At 36.5% G+C, this 20,207-nt stretch overlaps 1 protein-coding gene across 2 annotated transcripts in view; it reads left to right on the forward strand.

Moving 5' to 3' along the window:
* The window catches only part of LOC106051164 (uncharacterized), a 109,753-nt gene that overhangs the window by 7,986 nt on the left and 81,560 nt on the right, over positions 1 to 20,207 (forward strand). Inside the window, exons 1-2 of one of the 2 annotated variants that reach the window (XM_056016430.1) lie at positions 342 to 630; positions 2,171 to 2,313. The gene's annotated coding sequence lies outside the window, so the exon portion shown is untranslated. Of the gene's footprint in view, positions 1 to 341; positions 631 to 2,170; positions 2,314 to 20,207 lie in introns of those variants that run through there. The other variant, XM_056016432.1, reaches the window with a different exon arrangement.

Consider the following 20,207-nt stretch of genomic DNA (forward strand, 5'->3'; position numbering starts at 1 on the left):
ATCACCCCTCCTCTCCACACACACACACACACTTTCCTGTTCCTTTTCCTTGAGGCTCATGGTCATTGGCAATACTTGTCAAGATATTTTTAGACTTCCAGTTTTTTCCTGAGGTCTCCCACGACATCGAAAATAACTGGAGTAGAACCAAGGAGAAGGAGGGAAAGGGGGGGAGGGGTAAACAAATAAAAGAATAGCAATGGGAATTGGGTGGGGGTGTTCTGAAGTGGGGTGGGGGGGTAGCCTCCGCCATAATCAGGAAAGAGCATTTAAGGTTGAAAAAAAATGTTGTCAAGTTGCTTGATTCAACATCTCTGAATGCTGTGTACACACTGGGTTCTATTATTTGTCTAAGTGTGCGATCATACACATGTACATTGTATATCTTTCTCGCACTTTGTCCTGAATTCTGAACACACACACACACACACACACGCTGGGAATAACATCCGCCAGATAAAGGTAGAGCCAGCAAAGGTTTGATTTGGGACAGAAGGACCATCACAAAACGTCTAATGTCCTCGTTAAAAAAAATCAATTGTGTTTATAGTTCTTTATAATGTTCACTTGGGTGGATTATTCGCGTGTGCCAAGTTCAATTAATGAACAATAAAAGCCATCTGTGAACAGGTAATTTTGTGTTTAAATAGTGCCTTAATACGCCAAGTAGGTCTATAGTCGCTCTTTATACTCGAGTTTTTACAGATTAATTAATGCTGCGTGTTGACAAATGATATGCAACAATTTATGTACAAGGTCTGTAAGGGACATATTTTTGTTGGTTATACCTTACTGTGCTTTTTTTTTTTTCGCTTTGATCAAACTTTGTAATAACTTGAGCATACAGCGCGAAGTTGTGTCTTTGATCTGGCTAAAGTTTCTGTATAACAGTTAAGTCCCTACATTTTTAGCCTGGTAATCTCGCAGCAGATCTTTTGTGGACAGTTTTTGGATGTGCAGTGGATATCAATGAATCGTTTGATGTGTGTTGTTGTGTTTACTCCACGTGAATAATTTATGTGTGCCAGTGTTCATCTGTGATGTGTAGTCGGTGTTCCTCTGTGTTAAAAAAACACGGTACTATTCGCCGCCTGCTTTTCTTTCTTTAGATCTGTTCAATTGAAGAAAAAAAAAGATGTATACAAAATGCTGCCTGTTTAGCTGTTTTTGTTTTTAAATCCACAAATGAATATATAATAAATAAATATATTTTACAATTACCCTTTACCTATCCCTTAGTCTGTTGGACCGTTGGTGCACCATGCAAGATTCATCGACCGTCTTTCTCCATTCCTCTCTGTCTTTTGCCTTAGTTAGAATTTCTTGCGATGCATTAATAAATATTTCATCTTTAATTTAGCGTACTTTTATTATACAGATGGACCCACATTTTATTTTGAGTTAGGGGGACTCTGAAAGAATCATAAATAAAAGAAACTCATTTTCTTTTTTTGATCTTCATTCTTTTAATAAACCGTATTTTTTGTCACTTACTAATAAAATGTTGGTACTTTGAAGAGTCCAGGCTTCTGGGCATCTAACTTTTCCAGGCCAGCCAATGAGATCATCTTAGAGCAATGTGCATTACCTTCCTACTTTATTCCACTTTCTAGAACAACTTATAACAAAATATATATAGGTTAGTTGTGTCATGATGATTTTATGTTTATTACTTTCTTTCTTAGTAGTTTTTTATTATAACTTAGAGCCCATTTTGCACTTCGAATAATTATTCTTTGGGGTTATTTCCTATATATTGTACGGCTATTTGAATAGCCCATAGGATGCGATTTTAATTAAATGCTGGTGCTGTTGTTTTTTTAAATCTTGTTTTTGTTATAATAGTATAGTTATAAAAAATGTGGATTGTAGAACTAATTAAAAAATTAGCTTTTTTTTGTATAATTTAAAAAAGAAGTTTTGTTGTTTTTAATAAAAGAGATGATAAAACGAAAACGTGCATTCCAAAAAAAAAATCTAGGAAATATATATAAAAAAAACATAACATCTCTGCAATAGAAATACAATAAATACCATGGTATTTCCTTTTTTTTTTTTAGTTCCAAAAGCTAATGTATCTTTCACACTAATACAGAATAATATTTACGTGTAATAGTTGGCAGCTCTTTATAATCGAGACTACTTTAACTTTCTTTTTTTTTAAACACAGTCTTAGCCTACCAAAAAAGATATAGGCTACATGGATTTGTGACTGGATTTCGTACTCTGGATAATATTTGCACCTGTCACTGGATGTGCTTTACGAATATGTTACGGAATGGAGATAAAGTTGGATTACCTGATTAACACTAGGTAAGTGGATGTTATTGTCAGTCTGCTTCGTGTGTGTATGTGTGTGTGTCTGCTTTGTGCATGTCGATATCTTTTTGTAATTTCTGCCTGTCATTTGATGCAATATTGCCCGTTGGCTTAAGTGGTTGGGCACTCAAACTGTGAGCTGATGGTACTGAGTTCATATCTTGTGCTGGGGGATCGAAAATGTATCTCAACATTGGTGAGCGACTGGTAGTCCATCCAGAGGTAATGAATGTCTGAGAAGATCGTAAGGAGTGTTTCTAATTAAAAATGTATGTGCTTTCTCTTCTCAAAGGACTTTTCTTATATAGAAACCATGATCTCTATCCTGTTCTAATCAGTGTTCTTTTCTCTAAATAGAGATTGACTTCCTATGCAAGTTTAGGGAATAGAAAAACAGATACATCTCTACATCTCTTATCTATACATGTGTATACATCTCTATATCTATTACATGTATACATCTATACGCCTATGCATGTAAACATCAATACATCTCTTTGTCTATTCATGTACATATCCATGCATCTATACGTCTATACATCTCTATATCTGTGCATGTATACATCCATACATCAATACACCTCTATATTATGAAGAGTACAACGAGAAGGCCTAATGATCTTAAAGTTGTTTACAGTTCAATCAGGTAACTGGTAAATCTGAACTTACGTTAGTTACACTATGCTCTTAATGTAGGGCTCAATTGTAACAAGTTATTATTACCATTCCACTGAATGTGAAGGTCGTGATATATCAAAAGGGTGTGGAGGGAGAAGATAAAACAATAATTAGAAGCTGCTCTTGACTTTTAGATGGTCGAGGCTTGAAATTCCTCTGTCAGATTTTTCAAGCGAGCCACCGCATATTTAACTAGATCTAAGTATAATAACTTAAGTAAAAAAAAAAGAAAGCTACTGAGGCTACAGTGCGGTACCCCATTCTTGACCTTTTACCTTTCATAAAACAGTAAACATAATTTATGTGTGTCCAGACGTAATCCCAGACTTTGTCAAACACTGACCACCCATTAAATTTTTTTGACCAGTTGTCGAACATAGAAGATCGTGTTTGCATATAATGTCGCCTACAGTCTTTTCACATATCGACCAGGGAGTCATTTGGATTTCTATCTACCTCAAACCCTGAACTTTTGCTACCCTAAACCCTAAACTTTTGCTACCCTAAACCCTAAACTTTTGGGATATCCCTAGCCGAAATACATGACCAACCTACGGCCCCTGGTCATGTCCGGCTCTTTTAGATTTCTGGAAACAGTAAACAAAAAAAAAACCCGCAATGTTTGGGTTACAGTAGGCTTGACATTTTTTGAAGTGATGCGAACTTTGCCTTTGACACGAACGTCTCCGAGGCTCAAAAGGTTCTGTGTATCCTAGCGGAAAAGTGTGTTTCTCCGAGGTCCAAAAAGTTCTGTGTATCACTGCGGAAATGTGTGTTTCTCCGAGGACCAAAATGTTCTTTGTATCACTGCGGAAATGTGTGTTTCTCCGAGGACCAAAATGTTCTTTGTATCACTGCGGAAATGTGTGTTTCTCCGAGGACCAAAATGTTCTTTGTATCACTGCGGAAATGTGTGTTTCTCCGACGACCAAAATGTTCTTTGTATCACTGCGGAAATGTGTGTTTCTCCGACGACCAAAATGTTCTTTGTATCACTGCGGAAATGTGTGTTTCTCCGACGACCAAAATGTTCTTTGTATCACTGCGGAAATGTGTGTTTCTCCGAGGCCCAAAATGTTCTTTGTATCCCTGCGGAAGTATGTCTCCGAGGCCGAAAAGTTCTGTGTATCCCTGCGGAAGTATGTCTTCAAAGCCGAAAAGGGTTGTGTGTCGCTACCATTAAAACTTGCTTGTCCTTTTTTTTTGTTTTTCTAAGCGGTATAAGTTTGGGAGTTTGTATTCTAATTTTTGTGTTTACCGAGGAGATACCAAGTAATGCATTTGTTTTGATATCTTGAAATCGTAAGAAGTTTAGAAATGGAATTTCTTTCCTTCTGCATTCTTTACTTCGCTCATTTTCTAAGTCTTCTCTAGATAGCCTTTGCCTTAAAAAAAATAGTTCGCATTTCGTTCGCTTCAGTTTAAAGTATTATTCGTTTCAAGTGTTTACATTTTATTCATTTTTACAAAAGCGTTTTTTAAACGAATAAACGGTAAGAATTGTGAATGATGCATTATGGAATAAAATCTCAGCAGCTTAAAAAATGAAGAGGAAAATCATGTTGGCTTCACTTTATGTTGTTAAATGCCACTTTAAACCCAGTGTTCCATTCAGACAATGTTTTTTTGGACTAGCAGACAGCGACACATTGTATTCGACAACCCGTGCAGAGTTTTATTGACTGTGCCAGGAAGTGTCACATGAATTGAAGTAGATCTAGATCTAGGTCTTTCACCTGACAAAGGGCATTTCAAAATAAAACGCAGCGCAAGAGATGTGTTGCCGGATACAAAAGATGTGTACTACAATTAATGTACGCTTCCAGATATGTGTACAAGGGATGTGTACTACGATAAATGTGTACTTCAAGAAATGGGTACTACAAGAGATATGTACGTGGTCTACGAAAACCAATTAGAATCGTAACACCTCGGCACAAGGAACATACCTTTCTAGACAGGCATAATTTAAACAGGGCGAGCATAATTTAAACAGGGCGAGCCCCGCAATGGTTCTCATATATTACATTTAGCCTCAAAGAAGCGTGGACAGTAAATTCTGACACATGGAAATATCCATCGTATCATGTACCTATTGAATGATATGCAAGCCAGAAGTAATTACTGCTAAATGCTCAGTCATGTATACTATCTAGGAGTGAAAGAATATGCATTTTTTTCCTTTGCTCACATAGAAACTAATGTTATCATCTGGTGCTTTGATTCCCACACTCGTACACTCCACAGATAAGTGGGAATGTCTTTCCTCAAACATGAATACATTGACCTGTGTGTTCCATTGTATTCAGGTCGTGATGATTCTGGGAAGCCGCACTTCCTAGACAAGTAGATTACATATATTACTTCAAAGATAAAAAATTACGTCCTATGCTCTTCATGTGAACAATCTAGTCATGCATGTTAATCAATTATGATAAGCTTTGGTTTTCCAGGCTTTTTTTTTTAGGCAAACCCCATTTCATCTTCTTATGACACTAGGGTAGAAGGAGCACTTGTACGAATTCAGGTACAAAGAATACACTTTAGTTATTTGATCAAAAGTTCTCTTGAAATTACAGCGTGTTTTGTTTTGTACATTTCGCATGTTCTTTCTGATTTTGATGGTAATTGGATCCAAGCCCAATCCTCCCGCAGGACATTTTGGGATGTGTTGATGGTCTATTTTGTTGATGAGTATATATATGTTACTGGTGCATGCGAGTCCATATGACACAACAACAGAATGAATCAAGAATATACTTAATAACGCAGGCTGATAACTTCAACAATTTAATAAACAATAAAAAGGGCACAGTCCTCTGTCGTCGCTAGCCTAGCGTCGTCCTCTTAGGCGTCTTGTCCGTTATTCTTCTTGTTCATTATCCTACTCTGTTCTTACTCGTCACATTACTTAGGAAAAACCCGATTCACATCAACTTCTACGCATCTTGTGTCATTACATATTTCCTCCCCCCTTTATCAAAAAAAAAATTTTGTCAATTTTTTTTTCAGTCTAAAACACTATCCCTACTGTCATGTCTGTACAATATACATGGCCAAAATTTTGGGGAAAGACAAAACAAACATATATCTTGATCTTGATGGACATCATCATGTTTCCCATCTTCATCAGTTCCTGGTAAAATTGTCCATGTTCCTATGTCACAAAGTTCACACTGTAGTTGAATGTTGACACCAAGAAAACAATATGTACAGTTCCAATACAGTTATTGGTAAGAAAATATCCGGTATACAGTGTTCTAATCATCACTCATGTCATTGACGATGAAATAGTATAGTACAGTGTAATAGTTTCACCAACTAATAGTACTAAGTCCATCAAGACATGTATACAGTCCCCATACGACGATGCCTTTGTCGATTCCACAGACATAAAACAGTTTTTCAGAGTAAATACACATGTATATAGTCCACATACGAAGATGCCTTTGCTGACTCCATAGGCATAAATCAGAGTTTTTCAGAGTAAATACTGTCATTGGCTATATGTTCATGGCTGGTCGCCTCACATCACACCAAACCTTACCTGTCAGACAAAATGTAATATTTGTGTCAAAACAGCTTTCCAAATTATTCTACTTAACTTTTTTGTTGGGTACCAATAAGTATATTTTCTCTCCACTTACCATTTCCAAACTGACCTAGCCTTTTACTAATGGATGATAATGATTATATAAAAAAATAATGACTGTAGATGATCATACTTACTTTAATTTACACCTTTGACTTCAATTATTGAAATTTTATAATTATCTCCCTTGATTTAATAAAATTCCCAATTTATATTTTACTGAGTTATCTTCCTTTAAAGGAAATAAAATATATATAGTCCATATATAAACAACTTATTCATACCCATTGACTAGAACATATACATATATATACATGCATAAACAAATCAAAATGAATAATCATTATTTACAACAGTTTATCTCACTGTAACTCTTGACAACATGTCAGCTACAATATTAATTTCTCCCCTAATAGCCTCCAATTGAAAATTATATTCTTGTAAAATTAGAAACCACCTGTATAATCTACCATTTTTAATACTTTTTTCTTGCATAAACTTAAGAGGCCTGTGATCAGATAACAATATGAATTTGTTTCCCAGTAAATAGCTTTCCAACTTAGTTACAACCCAAACAACAGCTAAAGCCTCCTTCTCTATGACACTGTATCTCTTCTCAGTATCAGATAATTTCCTACTTACATAAATTATTGGGTGTAATTTATCATACTGTTGCATCAAACAACCTCCTATAGCACTACCAGAAGCATCAGTAGTGACATAGAATATTTTAGAAACATCCGGTAATCTCAATATTAAATTTGTAGAAAAAATATGCTTAACTTTCTCTATAGCTTCTACACACTTTCTATTACAAGTCACTTTTCTAGGCTGTCCTTTCTTTAATAACTGGTTTAATGGATCAACTATCTCTGCTAAATTTGGTATGTATTTTCTATAATAGTTTATCATCCCTAGTATTGATTTAATCTGTTTTTGTGTTGTTGGTATTTCTATTTCTAATATCTTCTTTACATTATCTTCAATGGGACTGATAGTATTATTTTTAACTCTATGTCCTAAAAATGTGATTTCTTCTAAGCCTATCTCTACCTTTTCTGCTTGAACTGTTAGACCATTTTGTTTAATTAACTCAAAAATCTCCCTAATTCCTTTTAAATGTTCTTTCCAATCCTCATGAAAAATGCATATATCATCTAAGTAACAGATTACATTTTTTCTATGACCTATAACCGACATCATCATCCTATTAAAGGTAGCTGGAGCATTTATAAGCCCAAAGCTCATAAAGTTCCATTGGAATATTCCATAAGGAGTGATAAATGCAGTATAAGGTTTAGCTCTATTGGTTAAAGGAATTTGCCAATATCCTTTTGTCAGATCCAATTTTGTAAATACTTTAGCATTTGACAATTTGTGTAATATGTCATCAATGTTAGGCATAGGGTAAGGATCAAATTCAGTTATCTTATTTAACTGTCTATAATCTATGCATAACCTTATATCCCCATTCTTTTTCTTTGCTATAACTATTGGTGAAGCATAAGCTGAATTGGATGGTTCTATTATTCCTAGTTTTAATAAGTTGTCTATTTCATCTTTAACTTTTCCCTGTAAGTGTAATGGAATCCTATAAGGCTTCATGAAAATAGGTTTGTCACTAGTTAACTTTATGTCATGCTTTATGATATTTGTTTTTCCTGGCAAACTGGAAAAAATTTCTTTAAAATCATTGATTACATTTATTATGTCTTTTGTTTTTTCTGGAGATAAATTTTCTAAATTCAGTTTTTCCCATGTTTGGTTATCTTTAGTTTCTAGTATAGGAATATTTTTAATATCATTTTCATTAGTTTCCTCATTGATTAAAACAATTAAACATTCATCTACTTGATTTTCATTTTCCACAGTTTCTGTATCTAACTTTTGAGTTTGATTTTCATTGTTTACTTCTGTATCCAAATTTTGAAATTGATTTTCATTTCTCTCATTGTATAACTTCAAATTATTTATATGATATGTTTTTATTTTTCCATTCATATTAATCTTATAGTTTACTTCACTTGTTTTATTTGTAACAACAAATGGACCCTTCCACTGTTTTCCTAATTTGTTTTTTAAGTCAATTACCAAAAGTAATACCTTGTCTCCTACCTCCAATGTTCTTAATTTTCTTTTTTCATTTAAGTTCTCATGTACTGTTTCTTTATATTTCATGTTATTCTCAAAAGCTTCCGCCCATATTTGTTTTAAATCTAAAGCTGTTTCATTGTCATTTTCCTTTTCTATTTTATTTAAGATCAAACTTTCTTTAAAAATTTGTATTTCATCCCTAGGTTTCCTTCCATGTACTAACTCATATGGTGAAAATTGAGTTGCCTCATGAATATTATTTCTAATAGAAAATAGAACAAATTTAATATATTGATCCCAGTTTTTCTGATTATTTTCTACAATTTTAGCTAAGGATCTTTTTATAACACCGTTAAGGCGTTCACAAAGCCCGTTGGCTTCCGGGTGGAATGGCGATGATTTAATGTGTTCTATACCATATTTTAATATCCATCTTTTAAATAACTCAGATGTAAACATAGAAGCATTGTCTGATAGTAATGTTTTTGGTATCCCATGTCTGACTATGAACTTTTGATCTAAAGCATTAATAATATTTTCTGTGTCTATATTGGATAATACCACTGCTTCAGGATATCTACTGAACATGTCTACTATTGTCAATATGTACTTATTATTATGTTCTGTTTTAGTTAAAGGTCCTATGATGTCTATTGCTATTTTTTGAAATGGTTTATTTGGTTCATCCATTGACTGTAATGGAGCTTTACCTAATTTACCCTTAAGTCCCCTTCTTTGACACATATCACATGATCTTATGTATTTTGATATGGTTCCTTTCATTTTAGGCCAAAATACTTGAGTTGCTAAATTTCTAAAACATTTCTTTATACCTCTATGTCCACTTAAATTACTGTCATGTGACAAAATCATGACATCCTTCCAATACTTTTGTGGTAAGACTAATTGTTTTATTTCTCTATCATTTATTTTTGTTTTCCTAAATAGTATTCCTTCTTCTATGACATATTTCTCCATTGGGTTATTATTTCTCCTGTCACTAATTCTGTCATATGTTTTCCCAATGATGTTATCTTGTTTTTGTTCTTGAGCCAATTTGTTTATTCCTTTCAATTTTTCTGTTTTCATTTCTTCAGTTCCATCTTTCTGTTTTTCTGCTTGCGTTTCGTCTTGTTTTTGACCTTGTATTTCAACCTCTTTCTCTTTATCTTCTTCACCATTAACTATTTCATCATTCATATCAATAAGTTCCTGAGTTTCTTGTTTTGGCTTGTTCTTAGATCTGGTTATTACCATATTACTAATGTAATTATCTGTTTCAGTATTCCTATTCTGCTGTAACCTTTCATATTTCTTTTCCCATGCTTCAATTTCCTGTCTTGAACATTCCTTCAAACCTGTTAAGTTTCCAATTAACATATCATGTCTCATGTTAGGCATGGCTACTCCCTCACAATGGCCAGTGTAAAAAGGTGTCTCAATAAATACTTTAAATACTTTAAATTCCTTTATACTGCCATCTGCCAACTCCACTTTCCTTGTATATCCCCTATAATATTGCGCCTCAATGAGATCAGCCCGAACCACGAGTGTGTTACAGCCACTATCTCGGATTGCCTTTATTGGAACATTGTTAATAAAAGCTGGGTAGAAAGCAAAATTGTTTTTATTTTCCCTAACAAAAAACACTCTGTCAGAATCTCTATTTTTATATTCCCTGCTTTTACTCCTATTGTATGTGTTATTATTGTAATTGTTGTTGTAATTGCTGTACCTATTCCTACTGTCTGCTCTGTAATTATTTCTACTATCTGTCCTATTGTAATTATGTGTACTACTTGATCTATTATAATTATTCCTACTGTTTGACCTGTTTTGTGTTCCCCTGCATCTCATAGCCATATGTCCTTTTTTCCCACATCTATAACATGTAACATCCCTGTTGTTTGACCTATCTCTACTATTGCTATATCTAAAATGTTGGCTATCCCTACTTCTATTTCTACTTCTTTCATTGTTTTCCTGTGTATATCCCACTAGATCAATATTCTTTTTATCTTTACATGAAAAAAGGTTGTTGGGATAGGCATTTTTATATGTTCTTATTATCTCAGTAACATCATCCAAAACTTTGGGATTCCTTTCTTTGATAAATGATTGTAATTGAGGGTCACACTTGGCTACAAAATTATCAAGTAATATAAAATTTTTTAATCCCTCCAAGGTACTGTCAGACACAATAGATATAGATCTAGTCAATATAGATCCAAGTTCAATCTAAAAATATCCAACATGGCTGACAAAGCTAGACGCTGGTAACGGTTTCGAATTTTCTCTAATAGAAAGTCTAGATCCACTGGAACAAAGATGCCAAAATCCAGCTGCAGTCCAGATAATTAGCACAGACGTAGGGTAGATCTAGTAGAAATAAACGAATGTTAATCCAGTACTTCTCCAGTGTACTTCGCCAAGTGTAGAATTGTAGATAGATATATCCAGAACACGAAGTTAACTAGATTGTAGATCAAAATGACGCCCTGGCCGTCGTGGGTCGCCACATCTGTTGATGGTCTATTTTGTTGATGAGTATATATATGTTACTGGTGCATGCGAGTCCATATGACACAACAACAGAATGAATCAAGAATATACTTAATAACGCAGGCTGATAACTTCAACAATTTAATAAACAATAAAAAGGGCACAGTCCTCTGTCGTCGCTAGCCTAGCGTCGTCCTCTTAGGCGTCTTGTCCGTTATTCTTCTTGTTCATTATCCTACTCTGTTCTTACTCGTCACATTACTTAGGAAAAACCCGATTCACATCAACTTCTACGCATCTTGTGTCATTACAGATGGCAGTGGGCAGGGTTTGAACCCGGGACCTTCGAGACGACTGAACGATAGTCCAGAGCACATACCACATGAACAGGCATTATCACAAAATTAACCTTGCTTTTTACTTTCAAAATTATCGGTTAGTTATGGCGATGGAACAAGTTGCTTGGTGACACGTAAAAAAATATTTTTGGGTGCCAGGAAAAAAAAAACTCGTATGGAAAGTTTTATCCTTTTCATTTACTTAAAAAGATTTATGTAGAGATAGATCTGGCAAACCAAGTTTCGTCTAGTGCCTTTATTTTCAACATACACATTCTTTGTTGTCCGAAATAAGTGTACTCTTGGAGTTTAGGAAAGTTATTGAAAAATGATAATGTTCGGATTAGGTATTTATTTTTAATGTCTTCGACCATTATTAGATCCTACCATGCAAGATGTTTCTATACTCTGTTGACATGACGTCCTGTTCATTTTGGGCTTCTAGTCCGCCAATTTCAAGATTCGGCAGTGTAGCCCTCAAACACGTCCCCATTTACAGTATTTTTGTCCAATAGATTTCTTCGTGCTACAGGCTCCAATGCAACTTTGACTTCCTATGACATTGTGGCAAATTTTCATTGGTTAAGACACAGTACAAGGACTAAAAAAAATATGATAAACAAATTCTTAGTCTCAACAGACCTATATAAATAAAGAACATGGTTTCACTTTTATTTCTCCGATTCCGACGAAGAGTCATGTTTTATCTTGAGCCTGTGTTTTTATACTTCATATTATTCTCGTCGATATCTATGTCAACATCTAGGCAGTTATCTTTATCTTTTTATATTTAACTTTAGAGGCGAGACTCTTGAGACAATGAGATATTGAAGTTTTCAGAAAGATAAACTGCTGACTACCTTAGTACTTTGAATACAAGAACTTCCTGATCCGTTACTGTAAAATCAGCCTTTTTGCTCGATTTCTAATAAAATATTTTCTTTAGGTCCTAAAAAATAGGACCGTTACCATATCATTCACAGAAATTTCTACAAAACAAAATTATTATTTAGTTGAATATATTCATCTAACTTGTTAAGTTAAACTACATTCAAATGTATCATTTTTTTAAGAGGGGGGGGGATTTTTAATTTGAAATGTTTCACCGAGTAGCACTTAAAACAAAAGAGGTTTTTGTCACAGCGTACGGAATACGAAATGTATTTTTTTACAAAGCTTATATCAACTCACTGTCTGTTTGTTTGTCTGTCTGGTAAAATGTGTATACATGTTATTTCTCCCACGCCCATTCTCAGATCAAATTGAAACTTTGCACAATTAATCATTGGCGTAGACAAGACATGAATCAGTACAAAACATTAACCAATTAGTCAATTAATTAGTAGATTCTATTCTATTCTTCAGTCGCGAAATGAGATGAATGCCTGGGCATTAGCTGTGGTCTGAACAATGTCGCCCACACATTAGTTCCCCTCTCTCCACGCAGCTGATGTATCCAAAGGAACGGCAAGGCCAATACAGTTTGGGGTCAGCGGCGTCGCAGTTTCTGCCAGAGTTTAGCACAGGGTGCTGAAAACTGCCTTAGGGTCGCCAGCTCCTGATTTTTCCTCAGGGTTGACTCCCAAAGCCTTTCCCATGATTGGGTATAGCTGCAAGGCAACAGAGGTTTGAATTCAGAGTTTTCCTTCTCCTAAGTGGGTAGCCAGCCATGGCTAACGAGCCCCTCCAGCCAGAAGCTTACTGGTTAAGGCGCCAGTTACTCGCCTTTGCCCCTTCTCCTGTTAGTGAGAAAAGTTCCGCCGGATTTAATATCTGAGCCACACGTGAAGGTCAGGAGTTGGATTGGTTGTCAGACGCTACTAGATTAATCCTTCAGTATTTATAGATATGGCTAAATTAGTAGGGTTTAGTCCCCGTAAATAATTGTTACCTCTATTTCTCCTACACGGACTTTCCCATCCAGTCGATACATGAACCAGCAGTTCTCAACCTTTTTAGCTCGGCGACCTCTTTTTACCATTCTCCACAATGCGGCGACTCCCAACAGTATAATTAATTTCGTTCATGAGCATAAATAACTGTACTTTTGCAAATGTGATAAAATCGTAATGCTAATTTGGAACGTATAGCAAAAACTTTATGTTTAAACACGAAACAATATGTAATAATATTTTTGTAATATATATTTCGTAAATGTGAACATGAGTTTGTTTCTGTTTCACTTGATTAAGAGGAATTCTCTTGACTGTCTTAGAAAGGGTTAATTACTTCTATGTTTAGACTTGATAACTAACAAGTTGGAAATCTATAGCTCGCAAAAATATAGCTTTGGTAATAGTAGAAGAAGGCGCAACACAGACAAATCGGGATATGACTGCAGATTTGTGTAACTGATATTGAAAATTATCATTTATCAATGCAACGCTATGAATGAGTTCGATAAACCTTTTCTGTGATGTCTCCGGAACATCTTCAACGTTTTGAAAGGAGTTCTGGCGATGTAGAAAGTATAATGAAATTGTGTCCTCAAGCGTGCGCAAATGTCTTTTTTTTTAACGGAAATTATCATTTTATTCGTTTGTCATATTCAATGTCATTTTCCTCATAGAGATCAGATAAGAGGGTTAACTCCTCTAAGCTTAGTACATTTACTATACAAAACAAAACTAATTAATTACGACTAATTGATTAATTAATGGGCTAATTATTTTAGTGATTCGTGTGTTGTCATGGACAATGAATAATTGTGCAAAGTTTCAACTTGATCCGAGAATGAGAAGTGGGAGAAATAACGTGTTAAGGATACCACCCAGACAGACGGACAGACGTAGTAAGTTAATATAAGCTTTGTAAAAAAAAATATATGAACCAAAATAACTGAGTGATTCTTCATTCAATCCTTTAATGTTTCCGGAAATGAAAGAGCGGCTACTCTACGTGGAGACGGCACGTCACATTGACGTCACAGTGACCCTTGATGACATCCGTAGATCTGTTGGGTAAAGCAATCGGTTAAGTTGGAGCCGTCTGCTTCGAGAGGAGTCGAATCCTCTCATTACATCACAGGCTCTGCCGAATAAATACACAAGGGGCTGTGGTTAGCATGTCCTCTATATTGGCTTCGATTCTTTGAATCAATCAATTGATGGATGTTATGTTTATATTTGAGATCTAGCCTTAATGAGAATGTCTGACTAGCAAAGGGTGACATGATAGACTACTATGAAACGCCATTGTAAGCGTGCGTAAAATTATCATTAAAATATTTGCTTTTTTAGAAATGATATTTATAATATTTATTTCTTTAAAAAAATAGTTTATAAGAAAATTGATTTAAAATAAAAAATATTGATATTTGACATAACAATTCTACCAGTAACATCAATGCCATATCGAAACCCTTTAAGTAAAAGTTAGGTTCCCTTTTCAGACTTTGCCATTTCATAGAGCAGAGGATGTAAAGCTTATGTCTCTGTGGACCACGGTTTACGAGGGTGTCATGTGGCCTTTACTTTTCCCCAACTAATGTCAGGTACATTGTCTATAGCATGATAAAATTCAGAAAATTTACTCTTGTTATAATTTGGGAACCATTTCATTGAATAGCTTATAGCCCACAATTGGCCTACAACTTATAAACTTTTTCATAGTGATATCTAATTGTGTGAAATTGTTGATACATCTTGATGCCGACCCCCTCCTTGCCCCCCCCCTCCACCAAAACAAGTTATTTATGATGATATTTTTACAAAGCTTAAGCTTATATCAACTCTGTCTGTCTGTTTGTCTGTCTGTCTAGTAAAAATTTTGAACATGTTTTTTTTTTTCTTCTATTTCCCATTCTTGGATTAAGTTGAAAATTTGCACAATTTTTTATTGTACCTGACAAGACATGAATCGATCAAGAAATATTAACAAGTTAGTTAATTAATTATTGGTATTTTTTTTTGTTTCATATCGAAATAAGGGGAATAAATACTACTTAATGAGAAGTGTGGATGTATTTATGGATTCTATCCCCTTCTTACGTTTAGACACGTTTTTTTTTCTCTCATTTCGCATTCTCGGATCAAGTTGAAATTTTATATAAGCATTCATAGTTGATATCAATCCAAAAATTAAACAGAGTTAATCAATTAGTACTAATTAATTCATTTTGTCTATAATAGTAGAAAGGGAGCTAAACCCTCCGATTTTCATATAAATTGCAGTAATTAGCGGTTCTTCCCTTTTTAAACCGTTATCTTTTTTTCTATTGCTTTTGTTATTATTCTGAAACGAGTTCATCTCGAGTACAACGTTCGCTCAATGCAGTAGTTAGGAGATTCAATAGATATTGACAAAACTACAAATCTACTACATCATGACGTGTGACACTAATTTCGTCACGTGGTCACATGGCCTTGCTCCAAATGTCTAAACTAGCCGTCTGGCTGGTGCAATGCACGTGCCGCATTCCACGTGAAGATAAAACTAAATATAGACCACCTAACAAAATGTTGGTCATGGGATAGGCAAACAAAAAACGTACTAGAGTAATCGATGTATCAAAAAAATGACTTGTTGATTTGATCGATCTCTTTGTTATCTTAGAGGCGGGAATGTGAACAATGTCTTGTCTCAATTAGTCACCACACAGTTGTAGATAGACACATTGTAACCAGGTCAATGGCTTGAGGTACATTTTAAAAAGCTCTTTATATTTGTAGACTCACTCGAGTTTTATTATTATTATTTGTTTTTGTATGGCATTCAAACCGAGAAAGAGATGTTTCAAAGAATAAAAGTGTGTAAGTCCTAGGGTCTCAAAAGTGAGTCTTGCTGTGGCTGCCAGCTGCCTTTCTCTGTGCTCGTGGTGTGGCTGCCAGCTGCTTCCCTCTTTGCCAGTGATGTGGCTGTGTGACAGGTGGGGAAATGTGACGTGTGTTTGGCACGTTTTATGTCTAGGGGATGATTATTTTTAAAGCTATCACACCCCCACTTATCAGCATATGAATCGGGAGCAGACACGCAACGAGACAAAGCAATGAAAGATAGATACAAAAGTTAAAATAAAGAATATTTATTTACATAAATATACATATAATAATAAAAAGGGGGAGGGTTTGCATCTATCTCTAGTATATTCTATGTTTAATCATCACTCTTGCACATAATAAGAGAGTATGTCACTTTGTCCTCTGACTTAGCTGGTTGTCCTGTTGATGTCGCAGCTGGCTGGGTCCTGGCTTGAGGTTCTGCAGCTGGAGGTGGCGCTCTAGCGGATAGAGGGACGCCGGCGATATAGCTCTTGTGGAGTCTCAGTCCCAAGTTCTAGTATCTGTAGTGGGCACAGTATGGCGGGTGGCCGGATACCGTGGGCACAAGGTTACTGCGGGCAGAGCTGATCTGCCGTGGGCAGTGTGAGTAACAGGATATGTCCAGTGAGTTGCAGAGGGTTGGCGTAGCTATGACGTCTCGCACAGATCTGACTCTATAGGGACGTCGCGCCTAATAGCTTGACAGGTGGGCTGTCGAATAGGCGGGCAATGCCGATAGCGCCAAGTAGTAGAGTTGGGTAGATCTCAGTAGGCAAATGCAGCGCTGAATAGCACTAAGCACAACTGCAGGTAAATGGATCGTTGATCCAGTAACTAGGCAATAGGTGATTCTTGATAGCAACTAGGCAAGTGCAGCGCTGATTAGCACTAAGCACATAGATAGGCCAGTAGGCAAATAGGCAGATCTCAGTGTAGTGCTGAATAGCACTACACAAATGCAGGTAAATAGATCGTTGATCCAATAAAGAAATAGGCAAGTGCAGCGCTGAATAGCACTAAGCACAACTGCAGGTAAATAGATCGTTGATCCAATAACTAGGCAATAGGCAGACACCTGAGGGAGGCTGCGGATAAATAAAGACAAGTTAGGACATGTCTCTCATGCATCTTATCGATGCCCTCGACTGAGGTGCATTCGTCAGATTGGTGAAATTGCTTTAGAGCACAATGAGGAGATGATGACAAATGGGATTTGGGAAAATAGATGGCAGATAGTAGCAATATAGAAATGTACTTAAAAGGGAAAGTAATAATATAAAATGTACATAAAAGGGGAAATAATAATCTCAAATAAACAACACAGGTGGATAGAGAAAGAAGGGGGGGGGGGTTTGAGTTGGGCGGTGGTCAGCGACCCAGATGATTGTTTACATATGACCGTGGGTCGAGAACAATGGAGCGCGCTTGAATGGTGTGTCCGTTCAAGCGGCGCAACTCTCATTAGGGTAAAATGAGTAAAGGGGAGATAATTCAATACAGGGGAGATAACTCATATCTCCGTCTAAGCGCAGTATTAGTGCGATAGTAAAATCATCAAGGCGATCAACCGAGATAAAGGAAATAAAATAAGGTGTACAAATATATACATGGTTGCATCAATGATCAATTAATAGATTAATGCAATACTAAAATATATACATAGCACATGTTTATGTTTTCTACTTACGCCAGTGAGAAATACACAATGCACTAATTAAATATAAATGAACTAAGCAAAATACACATGATAAAATCCAATGGAAATATACACAGAGTAATTGAGATGGAACTTGTGATTAAGTTCGGCTTACCACCAGGTATTCCTCTAGGAGGGAGAATAAATGATATAGTCCAGACTCGATAGCTCAGCTCGAATGAGAAAGAGAGGGTCTGACTTTATTTAATTTACCTTATATACAAAGGCCTGGAAAATGTGAGCGGACACAGGAAATGTCCTAGGCTAAGTTTTATCTCACACGTGGGTGGATTTGACTCGAGGTGGGAGCCGCACCTTGGAATATCACGCGGTGTGTTGACCAGGGTAATCCCTTAGATCAAAGAGAGACGTGAGAGAAAGGGGGGGGGGAGAAGGATTAGCTTGCATTCAAACCAAGGTGGTGTCAACCGCGACCGTCCTTCAGACATCCGGCGGGCAAGACAAAAGAGATAGGGTGTTTACCTTTCCCCGATCAAGGGCAGATAAATGAAAGGACGCGCCTTCGCTATCTCCAATGTGGTCAACTAAGTCTAGCCTGGAGGAGAAAAGGTGGTGCGGGTGGAGAATTCAGGGGTAGGATGGGGAAATAATTAAAATAAAATAGATAAATAAGGAAAAATAATAATTAATGCTGTGATAAATTTGAGTGACTCTGACAGCGAGTTTTTGACTTGTCACAGGCTGCCAGCTGCTTTCCTTTTTGCCAGTGATGTGGCTGCCAGCTGCTTTTCTTTTTGCCAGTGATGTGGCTGCCAGCTGCTTTCCTTTTTGCCAGTGATGTGGCTGCCAGCTGCTTTTCTTTTTGCCAGTGATGTGGCTGCCAGCTGCTTTCCTTTTTGCCAGTGATGTGGCTGCCAGCTGCTTTTCTTTTTGCCAGTGATTTGTCTGTCAGCTGCTTTGTCTGTGCCAGTGATGTGGCTGCCAGCTGCCTTTCTCTTAGCCAGTGATGTGGCTGCCAGCTGTTTTCCTCTTTGCCATTGATATAGCCGCCAGCTGCTTTCCACTTTGCCATTGTTATGGGCGCCAGCTGCTTTCCTTTTTGCCATTGATATAGCCGCCAGCTGTTTTCCTCTTTGCCATTGATATGGCCGCCAGCTGTTTTCCTCTTTGCCATTGATATAGCCGCCAGCTGTTTTCCTCTTTGCCATTGATATGGCCGCCAGCTGTTTTCCTCTTTGTCATTGATATGGCCGCCAGCTGCTTTCCTCTTTGCCAGTGATGTGGCTGCCAGCTGTTTTCCTCTTTGTCATTGATATGGCCGCCAGCTGCTTTCCTCTTTGCCAGTGATGTGGCTGCCAGCTGTTTTCCTCTTTGCCATTGATATAGCCGCCAGCTGCTTTCCACTTTGCCAGTGATATGGCCTCCAGCTGCTTTCCCAGGGATAATGCTGCAAGCTGCTTTCCTCTGTTCCAATGAATGACAATTGAGTTGATCTTTATAGTTCTTCTGGAGGGGGGGGGGAGAGGGGCACAACTGTTACGCAATTCCGTTTTAAGCTCCCTATAAAAATGGCTTTAAGCGTACTAGGAGCCATTTATGTCCTATAGAGCTCCCAGGTCTCATGAGTCATAGCTTGAAACATCATGAAAACATCCATTTATGATATACACAAACTCAAATATTGGCATCTTCTTTGTCTAGCGTCCTCTTCAAAGCAACCACTTCCAATTCCCCCCCCCCTTCTTTTCTAATCAATCGGATGTTATGAATAGAATATCTATACGGAAAGATAACAATACTAAAGCAGTCAACTGCTAACACCCTGTTTGAGCGGAAAAACAAACAGGGGAGTTAACTCGGTCTATGCACGATTATGCTTTTAACACGGCCCCTTTTATTTGCATGTAGCAACGAGATTTGTCCTTCCCTGTTGACAAGGTAAATACTCCGCCGGCTTTTTTTTTCTGTAGTTTTCCGAAGACGCAAGAGGACGAATTTACTATAGGATTAGAATACACGCAGCAAATTGAGACTTTTGTTTTCGTGTGTTTCCGTCAGATTTAAGGGTTTGATTTTTATATCAAATCTTTATACGAAACTCGACGGCGGCCCGGGGGGCTCATTTAGGGACAGGCATTTTATTGCATATTCTTACTGATATATCACATACAAGTTGCTAGTTCACAAGAACGGCGTTACTATATAAGATGTTTATAAACTGGCAAATACCAATAAGAATACTGAATTTTTAACATGTCATTTAAACA

The sequence above is a fragment of the Biomphalaria glabrata genome, chromosome 17, assembly GCF_947242115.1.
Source record: "Biomphalaria glabrata chromosome 17, xgBioGlab47.1, whole genome shotgun sequence".
Lineage (NCBI taxonomy): Eukaryota > Metazoa > Mollusca > Gastropoda > Planorbidae > Biomphalaria > Biomphalaria glabrata.